Raw genomic sequence first — 18,760 nt, forward strand, 5'->3', positions numbered from 1 at the left:
CGTGTCGTATTTCTTTATTAACGAATTCGCTGCGAAGCGAAAATAGTTCTTCCTATATTCCAGTGATTTGGCACTCTTGGTTTGAAAGCTTTCCACAAATTTTGTTTTGTTTTGATTGAATTTGTGGTGATTTATTCAATAAACAATATTAAATTTGAAAATGGAATCATTTGTGGTGTATTATATGTATTTATTCTGAAATGGAGGAATTAGTTGAAATGCCCTTATTTTTCATCATAAATTCGACGAGAGCCAAAAATGGATGTCGGTTTCTTTGCTCGTTTTTATCTTTCCTTGAATGAAAAATGAAAGAAACATTTCAGATTCGCCTTCGAAATCGTTAATTGGTCGAATTAATAACAAAGAAGGCGAAAGCAAAAGCAATCATTGAAAAATGGCAAACTCGTTAGCCCCAGGTATTTAAAATATACACCTTTAAAAATGCTAAAAACAACAAAAAATGGGGTTTTTAAAAAGTTCAAATCTTTCTCTTTTAGATACAATTTAAACCATTTAAATATCTTACTTAGTTTCTGGAGATTCTCATTAGTTATAAGTCTTTATTTGAATTTATATGAAGTTTCGAGAAAAACTTGAATTTGATACTTTAATAGTTTTGGAAAATACGTTTTGGGCTTAATTTTAAGTGCTGATTTCGAATCCAAACTCTAATTTTAATTATTTGTTTAAGTTTTAAAAATATATGTATGTTTTCAACATTTTTTTTACATTTTTTATCATATTTCTAAAACTTGATATAATAAAATTGTTTAGACCACATACTCGTTACAAGAACAAAACATACTTTCAAACCTTTTGCATTTTTCTGTTGAAAACTATTTTAGCAAAAATGGTTTAGCAATTTTTCAGATTTTTGTAAGACAGGAGAAATCTAACAGCTTTTGAAGTTTTTTTTTGAATATTATAATGAAATAATATATGTATGTAAATATTTCCACTGAATATTGAATTAATTTTGCTTTTATTGAAAAAGCTACTTCATAAAATTAGATACGATTTTAAAAAGTGATACCTCAAAAACATGATGTGATACATTAATTCTTAAGTTGGATTTGAATTAAGGCCACTAGAACCCATTGAAAAGTGCAATTTTAATGCTTTGTCGACCAGTGTTATTATCGAATTCTATGTGACGGCTTATTTTCGCCTCAATTCGTTTCGCTTACTTATCTAAATTTACCTTCAAGGCTTCCAGTTTACAGGAAATGGGAAATACTACTTTTAAATATTGAAACTAAGATAAAAGGTTCATCTTTACATTGTGCCTTAGCACAGGCTTCGACGGAGAAAATTCGTTCTTCAATAAGCACTCACAAATAAGCTATGCCAATTAATGTTTTTTTTCTTTTTCAAAATTTGGACATTATTGTTTGCCTAAGGGGTATGAAACTTTTTTGTTGTCAACTGAGGTACAAGTTTCATCCGACGGCACCTGTGAGAAGGTTTATTTTTTTTATTGGAAAGTTAAATAATTTTAAGGGTTACCTTGAAAATAAAAGAAAAAACATTTATGCTTCATTAATTGTTTTCATGTGAAAAAGGACCAATAAATTTATTATTAAAATAATTCAGTTTCAATGCAAAGGGTTTTTGGATTGATTCAAGTAAAACCTGAATTTGTCCAATCATTTTCGAAAATCTATATAAAGGAAAAAGAAAAAACAGTAATTAAAGTGCTTCGGCCTATATTATAAGAACCCCTCTAGCTGGCGTTAAGTAGTGTTAAGTTTTCTACAATTTAGATCAATTCTTAGGTGTGGACAGATTTGAAGGCATCAAGAATAAAATGGCTGACAACAAAAAAGAATGCAAGGGGATTCAAAGCAAAGGCTACAAACAACGGTAACTGAATCCCTTTTACACTGCGAACAAATCAAATCGGAAGATGAATAAAGAATAATTATTTATTTTTTCATATCTTGAAACAAATGAAAATTTAAACTTAACATATTTGTGCAATAATGATTTTTTTTTGATATCATTCGGTTCTTAAAATGTAAATTTGTTCCAATTTGTAGCGTAACAAAATTTTCGGGAACCTGATATGACGACATCTGTGAAACATGATGACATCTATGAAACCGGCTAATTCTGAGCCGATTAAAAAAAAACATACACATACAGGAGCTGGTAGTTTAAAATATTTAACATTACTTACATACAAAAAAAGTCTTAAATAAAAGAACACATTTCTTAACCGCGTAAAATTTTCAAATTCAAATATTCTTAAAGGTGTGCTTCCTATGACTGAGTTCATCCGTGTTTTGAAATGTTACTTAAGTTGATGGTTAACATAAATTCACTTTTTAAGTTACATTAACGCTGTAAGCCTTAAATCTTGGCAGTAAGCAGTCTCAGAGACCGCAATAGTTGGTAGGTGGTTAAAGATTAAGACAGAAATAAATGAATTAGGACAGAAATTATAGTTTTTTCGGAGGTCGTTACCAAGTGAGTAGTTCTTTTTAAAAAAGGTTCAGCATCCAACAATTGAATAACTATTTGACAAGAATCGTATTGGTATGAGGTCATGTGTGAGGTTAACATTAAAGCTTATTTTGCCAGTTTATACGAGTTTTTTTTAGCAAAAACTAAGCGATCTCTTCTGCTAATTAAATTTTGGAATTTAAGTTAAGAAATATTCCACCTACTGAAAAGGAATATCGATGAATTGGTTATAGATAGTTGCATCTAAGTAATATTGTTAAGTGTTTACCTAATTAATAATACGAATCTATTGGTTTATATATTTTACTGATTCTTTATTAAATTACTCAAGAAAATTGAAACTTTAATTACATATGAACATACCTTATTCCATAGAAAAAAAGCTCTAACCATTTCCACGAAAGCGAAAGTAGTATACAAAAGCTAGATAGGCACACACGATTGTCATAGGCATAGCCGAAGCCGTAGATACATTGCTGCATGATACAGGTTGGATACATTTTTAAGTCAGAGACGTTGGTGGTGGCTCCTAGGTGTGTTATTATTACCTTCTATCTGCTGCTTGCTGCCGTAGCCGTTGTTGGTAGTTTGCAGGTTGGTTTGTTCGGTACTGGCAGTGGTACTGGCACTGGTATGGTACTCAAGATATTGTGAGGCTCTCTTTTAAGTTTCAAGACAAGACTCAGTTGTGAGTTAGCTTACGGAGAAGTCACACGTGAATACAAAATTTTTATTTGTCCGCGCGTAAAGTCTACAAGAATTGACCAAAAACTTAACTTAATAAACAACAGCAACAACAACAAGTGAATATAAAATAACTAAATAGCTAGTAAAAAAAAAGATTTCCATTGATTTGACCGTAACGGGACAGGTTTTTCGTTCGTTTTCGCGTCTTGGAATGCATGTTGAGCTTGAGATCAACGTTTTTGTAAGTTTCTTGTGTTTTTGTTTTGTTAACTGATGAAAAGTACCAACCTACCTACCTATGTACCTCCTCCGCCCCACGACGCGTTTTCATGCTAAAAAATTAAGTGTTTTTTTTCTTAACAATTTTTAAAACGAAAGCTTACTTTAAAAAGTAAGAGGAATTAGATATTTTTGTTTTACATTTTTCATCTACATATAAACCGAAATATAAAAATTTGTAACGTGTATACAAAAAATTGTTCATAATATGTTATGTTCATTGTGTTTATTTTTAAATGTTTTAATTGTGAAAATTTAATATTGTGTTTTTCTTTAGATGTACATTATGCGATTGAGTGAGTCTTCGAAATCAATTTTGTTGGATTAACTAAGGATATTTTTGCATTTAAACTTTAACTTGATTAAACAAACTAAAAGTTACAAAGGTGAGCCATGAAAGATTAAAACAAATATTATATTTATGTAAATTTTGTTTAATTTATACAAATATTCCTAGAATTTTGTTTGCATAATTTATAACAGTTATGTTCCGAATTTCGGTTTTTGTCCCCAAATGAGGTCTACAAACCTCTATCTAAATAACTGGAAAATGTTTTTAAAATACAAATCTTTTCAAAATGTATGCAAATAAAAGTTAATGATGCCAGATGCCGTACTTCAAACGGTTTATGGGGCTATTGATAGTATTTATTTTAATTTTGCAAATGTAGTGATCATAAAGTGTTTTGTTTTAAATTTAAATGTTTAGAAAATCAAATAATGCATCTATTTTCAACATTATTAACATTTCTTCTTAAAAGTGTTACATCACTTCAACTTTTAATTGGCTTTTAAATACCTGGGTAATTGTTTTTTTTTTCCAATGGAATTTTGCATAGTTTCAACTACTGATTTATGTTTTAAGTAGTAAAATAAATTGACAAATAAATGGATAAATGTTAAGTAGGTATATGTTTTAAAAATTAAAATTTTAAATATTTTACCTAAGCTTATTTTTTGTATCAATTACAATAATTATAAAGTTACTAAAAAAAGGCTGGGTTGCGACCCACACTGATAACTTCTCATCCCGTCTGTCGATTTGTCTTGCTTAAAAGTTTTTAGTTTTATGTGTTGGGTAAAAAAGTTGTCAATTGAATTATTCTTAAAAAAATTAAAAGTATCCACAATATTTTTCATATAAAGAAATAGTTTAGTTTAAAAATCTAGTTTCGTTAAGATTTTTAGTCGAAAACTTATTTTAGTAGCATTTCTTAAATATTTACAAATTGGATGAATGAAATTAGTTTGAGAGATATCAAGAACCGAACATCAATTTTTACCAAATTTGCGTACTATTTTTTGTAGATTTTATATTTTTATGAAACAAAATACTAGGTATTGAGTATCGAAAACAATATTTTCTGTGAAATAAAAAAAAGTTTGAAGACAATATTTTAAATTGTTGAAAAGCTATTTGAGTCGAAAGGAATTTTTTACCAAGTTTTAGTATTTTTTTTTTTATTTTCTTAATCTTTGTAAAAAAAAACTGTCAATTAGATTTTTCTCAAAATTGTACTGAATGTTGACAACAATATTTTTTTAAAGTTAAAAGTAGTTTAAGGCCAACATCTGAAAGTTTTGAAAAAAATATGGGGTACGAAATTAAATGTTGACCAAGTTTGAGTAATGTTTTTTTTAGGTTTTTATTTTTTATGAAGTCATTGGTTCGTGAGATATTTAGGGTTAACCAACATTTTCATCTTTTTTTTAAACTGCTATAAAAAAACCAACCACGCAATTTTATTTGAAGTCGATATCTCTTCTGGTTCTTGAGCTATTGACGACGAAAAAAACGTCGCAAACGTATATACGTACAGACGTACGGACGACGTACGAACGTACATACGTACACACGCACGCACAGACATCTTGTTAAAAATCTTTTATTTCGTCTATAGGGACTTGAAACGTCGAGAAATGTCAACATTTCCAATTTGACAAATCGAACCCATTACAATAACTTCCTATGGGAAGTTAATAAAACAAACTATAAGAAAAAATAGCAGAAGAAAGTGAGTGTTTTGTTTTATTTTAAAAATTTAAATTTAGTTAACTCTCAAAAATAATAATTAATTTATAAATATGTATAATATTAAAAAAAACTTGTTTCAAAAAAACTTCTGTAATAAGATGTAACAATATTGATTTTAGTATTAAAATATTGTTCATTCAAATCAATGCAAAAATTAGTTTATTTGCCTAAATAAACTTTACTTTTTTGCGAAGAGTTCGGATCAACTTTGAGAGAATAAGTTACAGTATTGACTTTGAAAAAGCACATTTGCATGAACAATACAAACTGAAACATACACTTTTTAAATGTAATTTCGTAACCCAGAAGCAAATCGTTATAAGACAACATTTTTTAAATAAAACTCACATTAAACCTTTAACCTGACATTGAGCTTTTTATTAAATTTCTTCTAGACAGACATATTTGTTTTTAAAGTCAATTCCGATACGTAAATTATTTCTATAACTTAACACATAGACCGATTTTTAAATAAAAAAAAAGTTTTGACTTATGTCTTTTTGCTTTGAGGGGAAGATTTTTTTCGTTTCGATTCGACAGTTTTTCCAAAATACAAAAAGCTTGTTCTTTTACAAAGTAACTTTAATTTTAATGCGTTGTTTCTAAAGTTCATGGAAATCAGACAAAAATTGAAAAGAAAAGTTTTTTGTATGCCTAAATCATTAAAGATGAGACTCTAGATCAATTTTGTATAAAATTGAGTCAGTTTTCATATTTTTTTTATTTTAATTATAAATAAATCCTCAAATCTATATGAATAATAAGATGGTTACATTAGCATTAGGATTGAATTGTTCCTAATTTTAAGGTGACTTAAATTTTTTAACTTATTAATAAATCATAAAATTGTTAAAATTGTATTCAACGGTACTTTTTTAATTAACGAATTAACATGTCTAGTATTCAAACCGTACTAAATCTTCAAATTACTTCTTTTATTTAATTTTAAGTTAATGAGGTAAACACCTTCACTTATTTATTGGATTTATTTCTATAAATATAATATTTCGTAGATGTTTGTTAAATTTTTGACAAGGGGCACTTTTTTTGCTTTAATTATCTCTTTCATTTTTTTTTTAGAAAATTCTGTTCCATTCGGGTGCCATGGGTCTTAGGAATATAATGTAATGGACTCAAATTTAAAATTTTCCTCTCCATTAATCCACGGTACGTTGGCGTTCGGTACCAATAATTTTTGTATAGATAAATGGTAAAAAAAAAACGAAATGCATGATGGCAAGAGGTCACAAAACGTGTATGCAAAGTTTAGTGGTTGCAGAAAATAGAAAGTTGACGGAGGGAGAATGGGGAGCAGCTTCAAAACATGAATATATGGTTGTTGCTTTAAGATAGGTTTAAATCTTTCATTCACACGATTGAACATCAACGTCAGCTGCATTTACAATTTCTGTAATCACTAAAAAGTAGGTACTTATTTATTATACCATGCGATACTAAGATCATCAGAGTGGTTATGATGAGAAAGTGAAGTTGATAGTTGGTATGGTGATTATGGAAATCCATCAAATTCGTCCGATTGATAATAATTTGTTTTACTTCTATACACAACCATCATCGATGGCTCTCAGTATTTTATGGTTATTTTCAAATAACATAAACGAAACACTTTCGTTTAAGGCTAAAATTGTTCTAGTTAGCACATTTTTTGGAATAAACTAATGTAGTTAAAAAACATTCCAATTGCGAGTTTGAAAACCCAAGTTATGAGATACATCAAGTTTAAGGGCAGAGATTTTCTTAAGCTTTGTTTCGTTTCGATACGACAGTTATATTTCGGTTTTCATGAATCCCTCCTTTATTGGATTAGTAATTACCTTTCGAATCGTTCAATACAAGTTGTATTGGATGGTTTCAAGTCTGAAAACCACAAAATAAATGCTGGTGTGCCCCAGGGCTCTGTTTTATCTCCAACACTTTTTCTCATTTTTATTAATGATCTCCTGTCTGCAACATCTATTCGAATACATTGTTTGTACTCTTAGCTTTTAATATTCGTTTTCAGATTCACACCCCTCTTCTTCGGATGCGGAACTGCAACGACATAATATGATAAACTCATTAAATTCCGACCTAAACAGCATTGTACAATGGGGAATAAGAAAACGCGTGGAATTTAATGCTTCGAAAACGCAATGATGTCTTGAATCGTTAAAGCGATCCTCCTCTGATCCGGCTGTTATTTACAAGACTTATATGCGAACAAAGCTTTAGTATAACTTTCATATCTGGGCTGGTGCTCCTGCAACTTACTTAAGCCTCTTGGATAGTATTGAACGTAGAGCATTTAGATTGATTGGTGATATTACCATCATAAGATCATTTACGTCACTTGAACATCGTCGAAATGTTTCTTGTCTCGACCTCTTTTACCGTTATTTTAATGGTTTATGCTCTAAAGAAATAGCTAGATGCATTCCTCCCCTTAAACAGTTCAACCGAAATACTCGCGCTTCTGTGAAAACAATACACTTCTTGAAAATCAAAAAGGAACTAAAAGAGAAAAAAATATGTCTTTAGTTTTTCGACTCAGGTGGACCTGAAAACTAAAGTTTTCATTTGGGGCCCGCAGCGGCCAGTGACAGTCAGACGTTTTCTATGAAAACTAAAATTGATTACTGCAAGTTTTTTTCAAAGCACAATGCGGACATTAAGTTTAATGTTTTTCAATACGTGACAAAAAGAATCACTTTTATATGCAATACACGTACTTTTTGGGCATATATCCAACTTTTTGTGGTCAAAACTTTGCTTATAATAACTTTAGTCTTTGTTTTTATTTGTATTTAATTTAATTGACATTGCTATTTGCGATGTAATTAAGATAATACAATTTCTGAGTTGTAGAAATTTTATAATCAATTTTGATTTTTTTTGAAGTAGAATTCCAACTTCATCTTTAAGATCAATCTTAAATATCAAAGCAACACACGCAAAAAATTGGTTAATTATTCATGTATTTAAGGCAAGTTAAATTTGAATGGTCTTAATGGCTTTCTTTTGTAAATTGCCAAAAACTGTACCTGAATATTTCTTGATAGAAAGTCTATTTCTGGAGCTTTGTTTTGTAGATTATCAAACTTATTTACATCAAAATGTGATTAAATAAGTTGAGATATTAAACAGTTGAGCATGTACAAAACGAAGAATTAAATCTGGAAAATATTTATACCTTTCAATGATGATAATCAACAAAATAAACATAAACTTAACTGTGTAGTTTTATAAACGTTTTTGATTTCATTCATGTAATGTAAAATGTTCATACTTCTTTGCTTTCTCGTAGCCGTAACTTAACAGCATTACTTTTGTTGTCCAGGCTTAAACGAAACAAACTAATTTAAAAATTGAAGCAAGCTTTAAGTTACCTTAACGAGATCAAGTCACATTACTTGTTTTCAGAATTGCTGCCATGATCTGCGCAGCGAAATCATAAACTAAAATCTATCTACGTGCAATAGTTTGCTTAGGTACAAAAGTATATATACGAAGTTTATATATGTACGAGTACCTACTTCTGCATTTTTTCTTCCTTTGCAGGTAGGTAATAAAAAACATACGAATAATGGAAACAAAAATAATAAGATCTTGATAGAAAGTGTATTAAAAACCATAAAGCCAGTAGATATTCTACGTGTTGATGTTGACTTGAAAATATCTTGACTTAACAAATAAATGAACATACCTTCATAATATGCAACAATAAGGTGTGGTTTTGTATGATAGCATAAAAGTGCTTTTTGAATTGTGTACACGGTTAAATTAAGAAACAAGTCCAAGAAAATTATTATAATTTTATAAAAATTATTTCTACTTTCGTCATGATATTCCATTCCATAAGTACTTAATAGTCTATACTGAAGAATTAAAAAATAAATACAAAACAAAACAACATTAGGTTAGCATCAACAATAGGCAGTATCGTACAAACAAGAGAGTGAGGCGTGAGGCCCCAGAGCCCTGGACAAGGTTTGCCACTGGGTTCATCAAGAAATTAGTGTGGCGGATTTTTTTCGCTTCAGGCCACTTTTAAGTTTGGAAATACTTGAAAAACTTTAACTCCTAGAGTAAATACACAGTTTGGTTGAGTATATATAGAATTATATTTTATTGCAACTCAATACAACAATTATTCGCAATTCTTCAAACTTCGATCAGTTGAATAAGTATGTAGAATTGTATTCTATTGAAAGGAAGAAGAATCTTACTCATGGGTTACAGTTCTGTGAGTATAATCAAAAATTATGCTTTTGAATTAAGATTTCTAACTTTAATTCTCACAACTCTTATTAACATGCTTTATGGAGTACAAAGAAATAGAATTTTCATATTGTTAAGCGAATTATTTACTAACCTGACCAACACTGCTATTTCAATGGAGCACTATTGAAATAAATTGTTTCGTATCGGAATCCCCTTTTTCAAAAGCTTGCTTTACAAAAATCCCTGTCCTGTTTTTTTTAAATTAAATTTCGTCTTCTAAAATCCCGCCAAATCCCGAAAATCCCGCTGACTTTGGTTGACCAAAAAGAACCCAACCCGAAAAAAATGTTGTTAATCGTTAATTTTTGTCTCCTTTTACAAATTAGTAGCACATTAAATAATAAATCGGGATGTGAAAAATAAAAGAACTACTTTCTATTACAAAATTAAGATAATTAGAAACGGAATTGAATCTAATAAGGGCACTTTAAGAAACATTTTTTTTTATTTTTTTCTATAACACAGAAAAACTGTGAAATAGTGACCATTTAGTAGAAAACACGTTAAAAATTTGGGAAAGAATATAAACAAAATTCTTGCCGTCGATACAAAATTAATGCCTAAGAAATTGTAAGAACAAGGAGCCCTGAGAAAATGTTTGCATCAAGGCCCCGCAGAACATAATCTCCTCACTGTAATAAGCACACAATAGCTGCCTTTTAGACTTAACTCAAGCTGGTAACAATATTGTATATTGTTGTGTTGAGCTCATGGTCAAATTCTTTGAAATCTTTGAGATAAAATTACCTAGACTTGGGCTGCTAAGCTGCACAGTGCTGCTCGTGAGAATAACAATGACTTCAACATTTAAAAATGCCATTACTGGCTTTCCTCTACACGCTTACAGCCAGCCAGCGACGCAAATAATGTGACTTAGGTTTTAGTAGTAACGTCACGTTGGTTTTGTGGTCTGAAAATAAAAATATATTATTTTCCATCGCAATGACTGCAATTTGTATGTTGCTATTCTTAAGATTATTTAATTTAATTCACTCAAAATCTGTTGCGTATCAGAATTATTGGAAAGATAAACTGAAAAGTGAGTTAAAAATTTTGATCGATAAAAAAAATCAAAATATTTAAGTGTTCATTGAACTTTTTCTATATATTATGTCTGCTGTGATGTAATAGTTAAAGTTCAAATTTCTTGTTATTCGAATTTTTATAAGCTATGTGTATATGTTTACCTCTAGTCTATACCATCGACATAATTTATTATCGTCCTCTGGGACATTACCATCTTTGAGCATTTATATGGAGATAATATAAAACACGTTTATGTACAAGTTTAACAACTTTTCAACTTTTACTGGCGGCAATTTCATTACTTTGTCGATACGCCTTGCCTATACCTTCCATGCGTCATGGAATAAACGGAAATATGTTTTCAGATTGAAGTTTCAGGAAGAAAGTCAATTTGGTTGATGCCAAGAAAATGTGAAAGTCAATGCTTTGCAAATTGTCGTAAATTAACCGCTGATAAAATTAATTGTCTTTGAGAAGATTTAAATTTAGTTAAATTGGTACTTTCGTTTGTAATAGAAAATATGTGAAGGTATTTAATGATTTTATGGATCATTATTTATTAATTTCATTTTCCTTCTAAGATTTATAGATATCATTGGTTTCCATCATTGAACATTTTGTTTCGAGATTCAAAAACGATTACATATGTATGTATGTATGTATATTCGAGTCAAATTTGTTGTGTTTGGAGTTCAAATAAAGCTTATGAGTTGTATAGATTTGTTTTACTAAAAAAGAACTTTAATTTTAATTTTACAACTGTTACTCTGTCAATGATGAAATATTTTTCAATTAAAAGCGGATATTATATTTCATAATACGGAATACAATCGTTCCACTGAAGTCGTTCCATTCTATTTGTATTAACACATATCAGTTTTAGTTTCAATGATCAACTCTAACCCCAAATGAATGGTTCCAATTGGGAAAAAATTGATGCAATGATAGGCATAACGAACTTATTAAATTCCAATGATCGGTTTCAATGATGAAAACGATTGATAGCTATAGACTAGATTAAATTTAAATAAAACCTTACAGTAATATTTATATAAGACATATAATTGAAAGAAATATAACGACAAGTGGCAACTAAGTAGGAACACTTTCTGCCATGAATGATAATTTCTATAAAAAGGGAAGGAACAATATTTATCTATTTTTTTTGTGCCAGCTTTTATTTCCGAAATATAAAAAATAAATTAGGTGGCTCAAAAGACCCTCCGTAGAGAATAAGGGCCTAATGACTTGGTCTCGACCATTCCTGTGGCTGTGTGCGAGTTATTTCAGGGATGGAGGGGACCTACAGTTTTAATGCCAAATATAAACGCTTAATTTAGAAAAGCACTTTTCATGAATTATTCTTAGAGAAGTGAGCTATAAATAAATTTTTAAAATTACACTTTGTATCTTATGTTAATTTGTTAGTTACAAATATCGAACTTAGCATATAAGTATCTAGCTTGAACTTGTCATTTCGTGTGTGCAGGAGCAGTCCTTAGACGTACACCTTTACAAACTAACCAAAGAAACAATTAATAAATCTTAGTATAAATACAACTATGGCTTTGGAAAAGACAAAAAGCTATTCGAAGTAATAATCCTGCGCGAAGAAACAACAGATATCAGTATTTTTTAACAAATATCTTTTTAATTTGAATGTTAAATTAAAGAATGAATAAAAATACACTTATTATCTTTTACTTTAACGAGGTTATAGCTGCTTAATATGCAGCAAGCGTCTATATGTTTCAGATCACATCAATTTGGTTTTCTGATGTCGCTTACTTTTGTATGTGCCTAATTTATGTGCAATTTAAGTTGATTAGTTATTTTTCTTCAAAGATTTAAAACAAATAACTTTTTTCTACGCCCTAAATAAACCGTCAAGGAAAAAACACTGATCTAAATTTTTGATTTGTAATTACTTTAAAGTGTTAACATCTTTAGCCTACGTATGAAATCATTTAAAATTAAATTATGAAATCTGTGAATTTTGAAACTCTTCTTTCAACATTCATATACAATCAATAAGTAAGAATTTTGGTAAACATAATATTTACTTTACTACCAACAAAGTCTATATTCTAGAGTCAATTGATATATGTATATAGAAGGGGACTTCTGTGACTATAAAACTCTAATTAAATTCAAATAAAGTACAAATATTTAAATATGTACATATTTTTGTTAGTATACATTGGCAAACACAAGAATGTCTTATAATGTTTATAACTATAAATCTACGCATTTTCATATAACACTAACTTGTAGGTAGGTAAGGTATACAAGTCTATACAGCAAAAGCGACCTCAATGAGATGAAAATGATTGTGTGAAAATAATAATCATTCATTGAGATATATCACGTTAACCTTGGAAGCAATATAATAATGTTCAAAGGTGTACATTGGATATTGTAATTGTAAGCAGATATGACAAATAACAAACAGATGATGGATAAAACAGAGGTCTGGTGGTGATGAAAAGTGGAAGGAATTTAAAGTCAGGTGTAAAACTTGTATCAGCTTACCTCGTTTTGATGCAATTTCAAGAGAGGATATTAGAAACCTCATATTCCCGTTTATTTATATATTGAAGGTAATGTAGATATGTATGAAATAATATATTAACACACATATTGGTATAAGATGAACTCTATAATGATGTAAGCTAATTATTGGATCTTAGAAAATTAATAGAATAAGATTGAATTTGAGGAAATATGTACAGCTATGGGCAAAATCGTCGGAACACAAATACATTTTTGGTAACTATGTTCTCAACACAACAAATATAAATTTTAACAATTTAATTTAAATTGTTAATATTGCGTTAATTTTTCTTAATTTATAACCAAGATTTTAGAAAATGTCTAGACAAATACTAATACAGTGTTTCAATCAATTGATTTTATTTGTTGATAGAATATTAATTGATTTAATAATTTAATTTTTATTGAGGAGCTAATGCCACGTTTCAGTGACAATCCTTGGCAGTTTGGGTTTGTTAGAAGACTGCTTAATTTAATTGTCCTCAGGGAGATTCAGTTCCGGTTATTGAAAATTTCAGTGCAGTTTAAAAAATAAATTGTGTTCCTTTGAAATCAGAGCTTTATTAATATTACATTATACTTGGGACCGTTAAACTGCGGAAACCGCAACCTGGGTCATGGTTGCCAGTTTGGTCGATTACGACCAAATTTGCTTATAGTTTTTTTACTTGCTCGAAGGGTCATTTCTTACTACATTTGGTCCCTTTTTTAAGAAATTGAAAAAAAACACGACTCTAATTTCAAAAATAAAATGCAACTACTTTTCATTTATAAACGGTACATAAATGTTTTTAATTGAATGCACCCCATAACAAATGCACGATCATTGATTACACACGCAATCAATTCACAACTTATTCCTATTAGAAGTTAAAAACCGTTGCGGACAATAATTATTTTGGTTCTTTTTTGGTACGATTGGTCATTTTTATTATCAGCTTTGGTCATGCTAATTTTTTTTTTCAATTGGCAACCGTGTGGGGCATGTTGTTGTAGAGGCAACATTCTATTGTTATAGTCAACATACTTTGTATACATATGTATGCAAATGTACGACTTTTTCTTTATAAATCTTTCCATAATTAAAGTTGGGATCACGGTCATCCAAGATCTGATTTGCGTGACAATCTTTTGTGCTGAATACTTCTTGATGGCATACAAAGATTTCTCTAAAAGTAATTTTAAACTGATATCTTACTCTGTTTTCTGCGACATGACATCTGAAGTTGTTCTAATCTTGCTTCAGAAACCTTCCCTTAAACCTACCCTGAAGGATAAAAAGCAAATAAAGGAATCTATGAAAATAATTGGTTTATTGCATACTTACTTTTTGTGTTTCGATTAAGATGCAAATTACTTTTTTTCCTCTCAACCGAAAAAAAACATTTGTTTGTTTACAAGCAAATTATTTACTTTAACAGTTGAAAGCTTTTAACTCATCTCCAGAGCTGATTTGTCAACTGATACATATTATAACAATCTCAAAGTTTAGAAAAGTCAACAGTTAACGATAAAAATAGTTAACAATAACAAAAACAAAAAATAACAGACGCCTTGCAGAAAATTGATCATTGATCATTACCTTGTAACTTATGGATATTGGATACGATCCTACTATGCAGTACTGAAATAATTTAAATACGTTTTTTAGTTCAGTGTTGCGCAGCACCTTGTGATATGAATATCTCATATTTAGAAAAAGGTAGATGAAATCCCAAAATTAATTATAATAAAATTCCTACTAATACCTATTTTTAAAGCAATATTATTGTTTACGTTACAACAAAAATTTGTCATTCAATAGTTTGACAACTTTCTAACTTTAATATAATTAATAGTTAAAGTGAAATGTAAGAAACGCCCCTATTATTTTGGCCATAGCTGTATATCGCAATCCTTTTAAGGTATTTAAGTTTTTCTATTTGCTAAAAAGTACGCCGAAAATCTTTAGAGCTAGTTTATCTACAACATTTGCAGTCATGCACTTAGTAAATTCTATTTCACAGAAAAATAAAATAATTTAAAATATTTTACTCTGAAACCAGGATTGAAAAAAGTCAAGAGGTGATTGGGCAACCAAGCGACAAAATGAGTCAAGAAAATCTCTTGCAAAATGAACACAAACTCTTTCGAAATTCTCAACCAACAGCATTGTTAAAAATAATTCACCTCGCCTTTTTAATATGACACCTCATAGCCCTGAGAGTTGTGTTACAAACTTTTTAATAGTTTTTTTGTTTTGTTTTAAATTGTACTACAATGTACAAGCTTTACCAGTTATTATTGTTTTTAAAGATTTTATTTACATCTTCAAGCGTACAGAATTAAAAGACAAACATTTTCTTGAATTTAATTTTGAGCTTATTTGGAAATGTGATTAGATTATTAATCAAGAGTGCAAGTGATTTGAAGAAGTCTCATAGAATAATCAACACAACCTCCCTTACTACAAAACGATAAAATACTCTACCTTGTTATTGTATCTTACCTATATGTTTACCTAGAGTAAGTTTCTTGGCTGTAAAGTATTGTTTTGTATGTAAGCCTGTAATGGCACAGCAGCATGGCACTATGTCCGCATTAGGTAGACTCATCAAGCACGATCACATCAAAGCAAACTTAACTATATGTAATAAGAAGCTATACGGAAAAGTTACAACCGAGTTAAGAAACAATCACACTGCGAATAAATTTGCATTGATTAAATACCAAATTTAATAATAAAAATGATAATATCCGAGAGTGTCTAGATCGTTCTTAAGTATAAATTATCGTTAATTGTATATAAATAGCTTTTTAGGAATGTTTTGTAAATTCTGTTAAGAGAAACTCTTTTGAAATATAAAAATTACTCGAAAATGCAACGTGGAATCCGGAATTTAATCAATTTCTCTAAATTTGTATTCATATTCAAACGAATAACAATTTAAATCATATACAGTTGGATATTTATACATAGTTTAAAATTTGTTTTGATTTGTTCTTTATGAAATTAAGTTCATTTACTTTACTTAATGCCTTAAATTAATTTAATCAGAAAGATACAAGAAATAAACAAAATTAACCGATTTCTGTGGAATACATTGATTGAATGGAAATACCCAAAAGGAGCTAATTTGTTAACATTGGGTCATTTGTGATCGATGATTATTCCGGTTTTGTATCATTTCGATTCCAATTTTGTGAACCAAATTTCGTATAAAGGAATCCATAGTTTAAATCATCAACTTTGTACTTAGCAAATCAGCCGATATCGATTGGTTAGAAAAATTGAATCTGAACCTTTCTAAGTAATTTTTTTTTAAATCTTACGCAATGCACATTGTTCATTATTTCGTCAAGATGGGTAGGAAGATTTAGGCTTTTTCTGTGGAATCTCCACCTGAGATGAAGATAATATTATAAATTAAAAAGATAATTGAATTACACACGTCTTTAAAATGTCATTATTCTATCTGCTGGTTGTTCTTAGATTATTTTGTGAGAAAATTAACTTCTTGGGAGTTATAATACAAAATATTTGTTTTCAAAATGGCGGTGTTTCCTTTGTCGTACAACTTTGAAACTTGTTTTTATAGCAAACAATATTTTTTTAAACATTACTCAGCAGAAAAGAAATCATAACCATAAATATGATTTGGTTTGTTGACTAAATGTAGTACCACTTTACATTTGTGACCGTTTTTCTTAGAATCTATCAACTTTATGAACAAAAAGTGTAGTATTACATTGGCTAAAATTCGTACCTTCCATCACTTTTCAAAACCTACAGTTTTCAAGTAACTTGCACGAAATTATATTGGGGGGTTATTCTGTAAAACGATTTTCGTCAGACGATATCATTTTTGAGTTTTAACAGAAGCTTTTTTAAAGATACTGGAAACAATAAACTTGCAAGACGGTTGTCGTTCTGCATATACGATTATACCTTCAATACTAAGATTTGCTAAAACTATTGAGACTTTGGGTGACAAAGAGTAACAATGGTTGACAGGCAACGATTTTTGACTCGGTTTTGCACAAAACACATTATCATAAATAATTTCGAAAACAACAAATATATATTTTGGAAGCAAATACTCGTAAATGTATAAAACGGAGTCTTTCTATTGGAAGTCGGAAACAAAGCAATGGTTTTATAAAAAAAATATTCAATACGTAATATTGCGTTATTGACTTATGTATTTATATTGTAATTTGATTTATTAATTTACTAAATAAATTACATAAAATACTAAAATTTTATATAAATATAAAAACACAAAATAGTTATGTTTGGTAACAAGAAATTTCTTGCAAATTTTCACAATTTCCCATAAAAAGTAACAAGTTTCCAATTAAGGCAACTATAAAAGAAATTTCACTGTAAAGTTAGCCAAGATAAATTTCGCTAACTATCAAGTCAAGTCTACTTTTACCAAAATGACAGTTTAAAATGTTTTTTCATTCAACTGAAAGCTGAACTTTATTACTATATGATTTATTTATTTTCTGCAAAACTTTTTTAAGGCTTTCTGTAAAAGAATTCCTTCGCAACTAGGAAAAGAAATAACTAATATTTCTCAAAAAATACAAAATACAAATCGTGGTGGACTTGCAGGTGTAGCTTGCCTGAGGAGTATTTTGAAGACAGTAATTTTGTTGGTACTTTTTGTACTATAAACTTAAAGTAGAGATTTGTGAAGAAAAGTTCTGAATTTGAAATTCATGACACTTGAAAACTAACTACTTGCCTCGGTCAAAATTTACGTTCAAAGAATAAAGTTGACTGCAAATGAAGTCCCTTATGTTTACGGAACCTGTCCATTTTCGATTTATAGAGCATTATCTTTCATTTTGACATTTCATTTACAGTATATGAGAAGTGAACAATCTTGTACTGAAAACGATTGACGAAGCGATAGAGATACAGTTATGTGAAGTAAATTATAGACGTTAATGATAATCGTTTTGACGATTATCGTTTTGAAAATTACGGAATGACTCTCCTGGCTTCCCCTTCACCCGTATAAAATTTTTGGCCCCGATTCAAAATAAGAAGACTTGTAAGAAAGTGTCAAGGACGTATACATTAAGCTCTTCACCAAAATTCAACTTTGACGGGACTTTTTTAAAGCTTTATCGCTGTTTTGTACAAATTTCAAAATTATTACTTACTTCCGTACATTGGTGTAAAACTTTAATGTTCACCGTTTGCGTTTTAGGATATTGTCAATCCTCACAAAGATTTAAATTTTCTATACTTAGCAATATATTCATATAAGACTTTCACATATGTACGAACATTTTTAAATTAAATTAAGCGAAGCATTTAGTGGAATACTTACTTGTTTTCTGTGTTTCATATAATTGCAAGAACATGTTTTATAATTTGTATTTGTTTTAATTGTTCACACTGTGCTTATGTCTCATTTAAAAGTTCCATGTTAACAT

The 18,760-nt window shown here is 29.3% G+C and overlaps 1 protein-coding gene across 7 annotated transcripts in view; it reads left to right on the forward strand.

The window, feature by feature from the left end:
- The first annotated feature begins 2,963 nt into the window (after nucleotides 1-2,963).
- Nucleotides 2,964-18,760, forward strand: part of LOC129942922 (brain-specific angiogenesis inhibitor 1-associated protein 2) — a 28,706-nt gene continuing 12,909 nt past the window's right edge. For 4 of the 7 annotated variants that reach the window (XR_008781124.1, XM_056052070.1, XM_056052071.1 and 1 more), the window contains exons 1-2: nucleotides 3,067-3,394; nucleotides 3,710-3,818. The gene's annotated coding sequence lies outside the window, so the exon portion shown is untranslated. The other 3 variants (XM_056052067.1, XM_056052068.1, XM_056052069.1) reach the window with 3 other exon arrangements.

Source organism: Eupeodes corollae, chromosome 1, assembly GCF_945859685.1.
Source record: "Eupeodes corollae chromosome 1, idEupCoro1.1, whole genome shotgun sequence".
NCBI classification, from domain to species: Eukaryota; Metazoa; Arthropoda; class Insecta; order Diptera; family Syrphidae; genus Eupeodes; species Eupeodes corollae.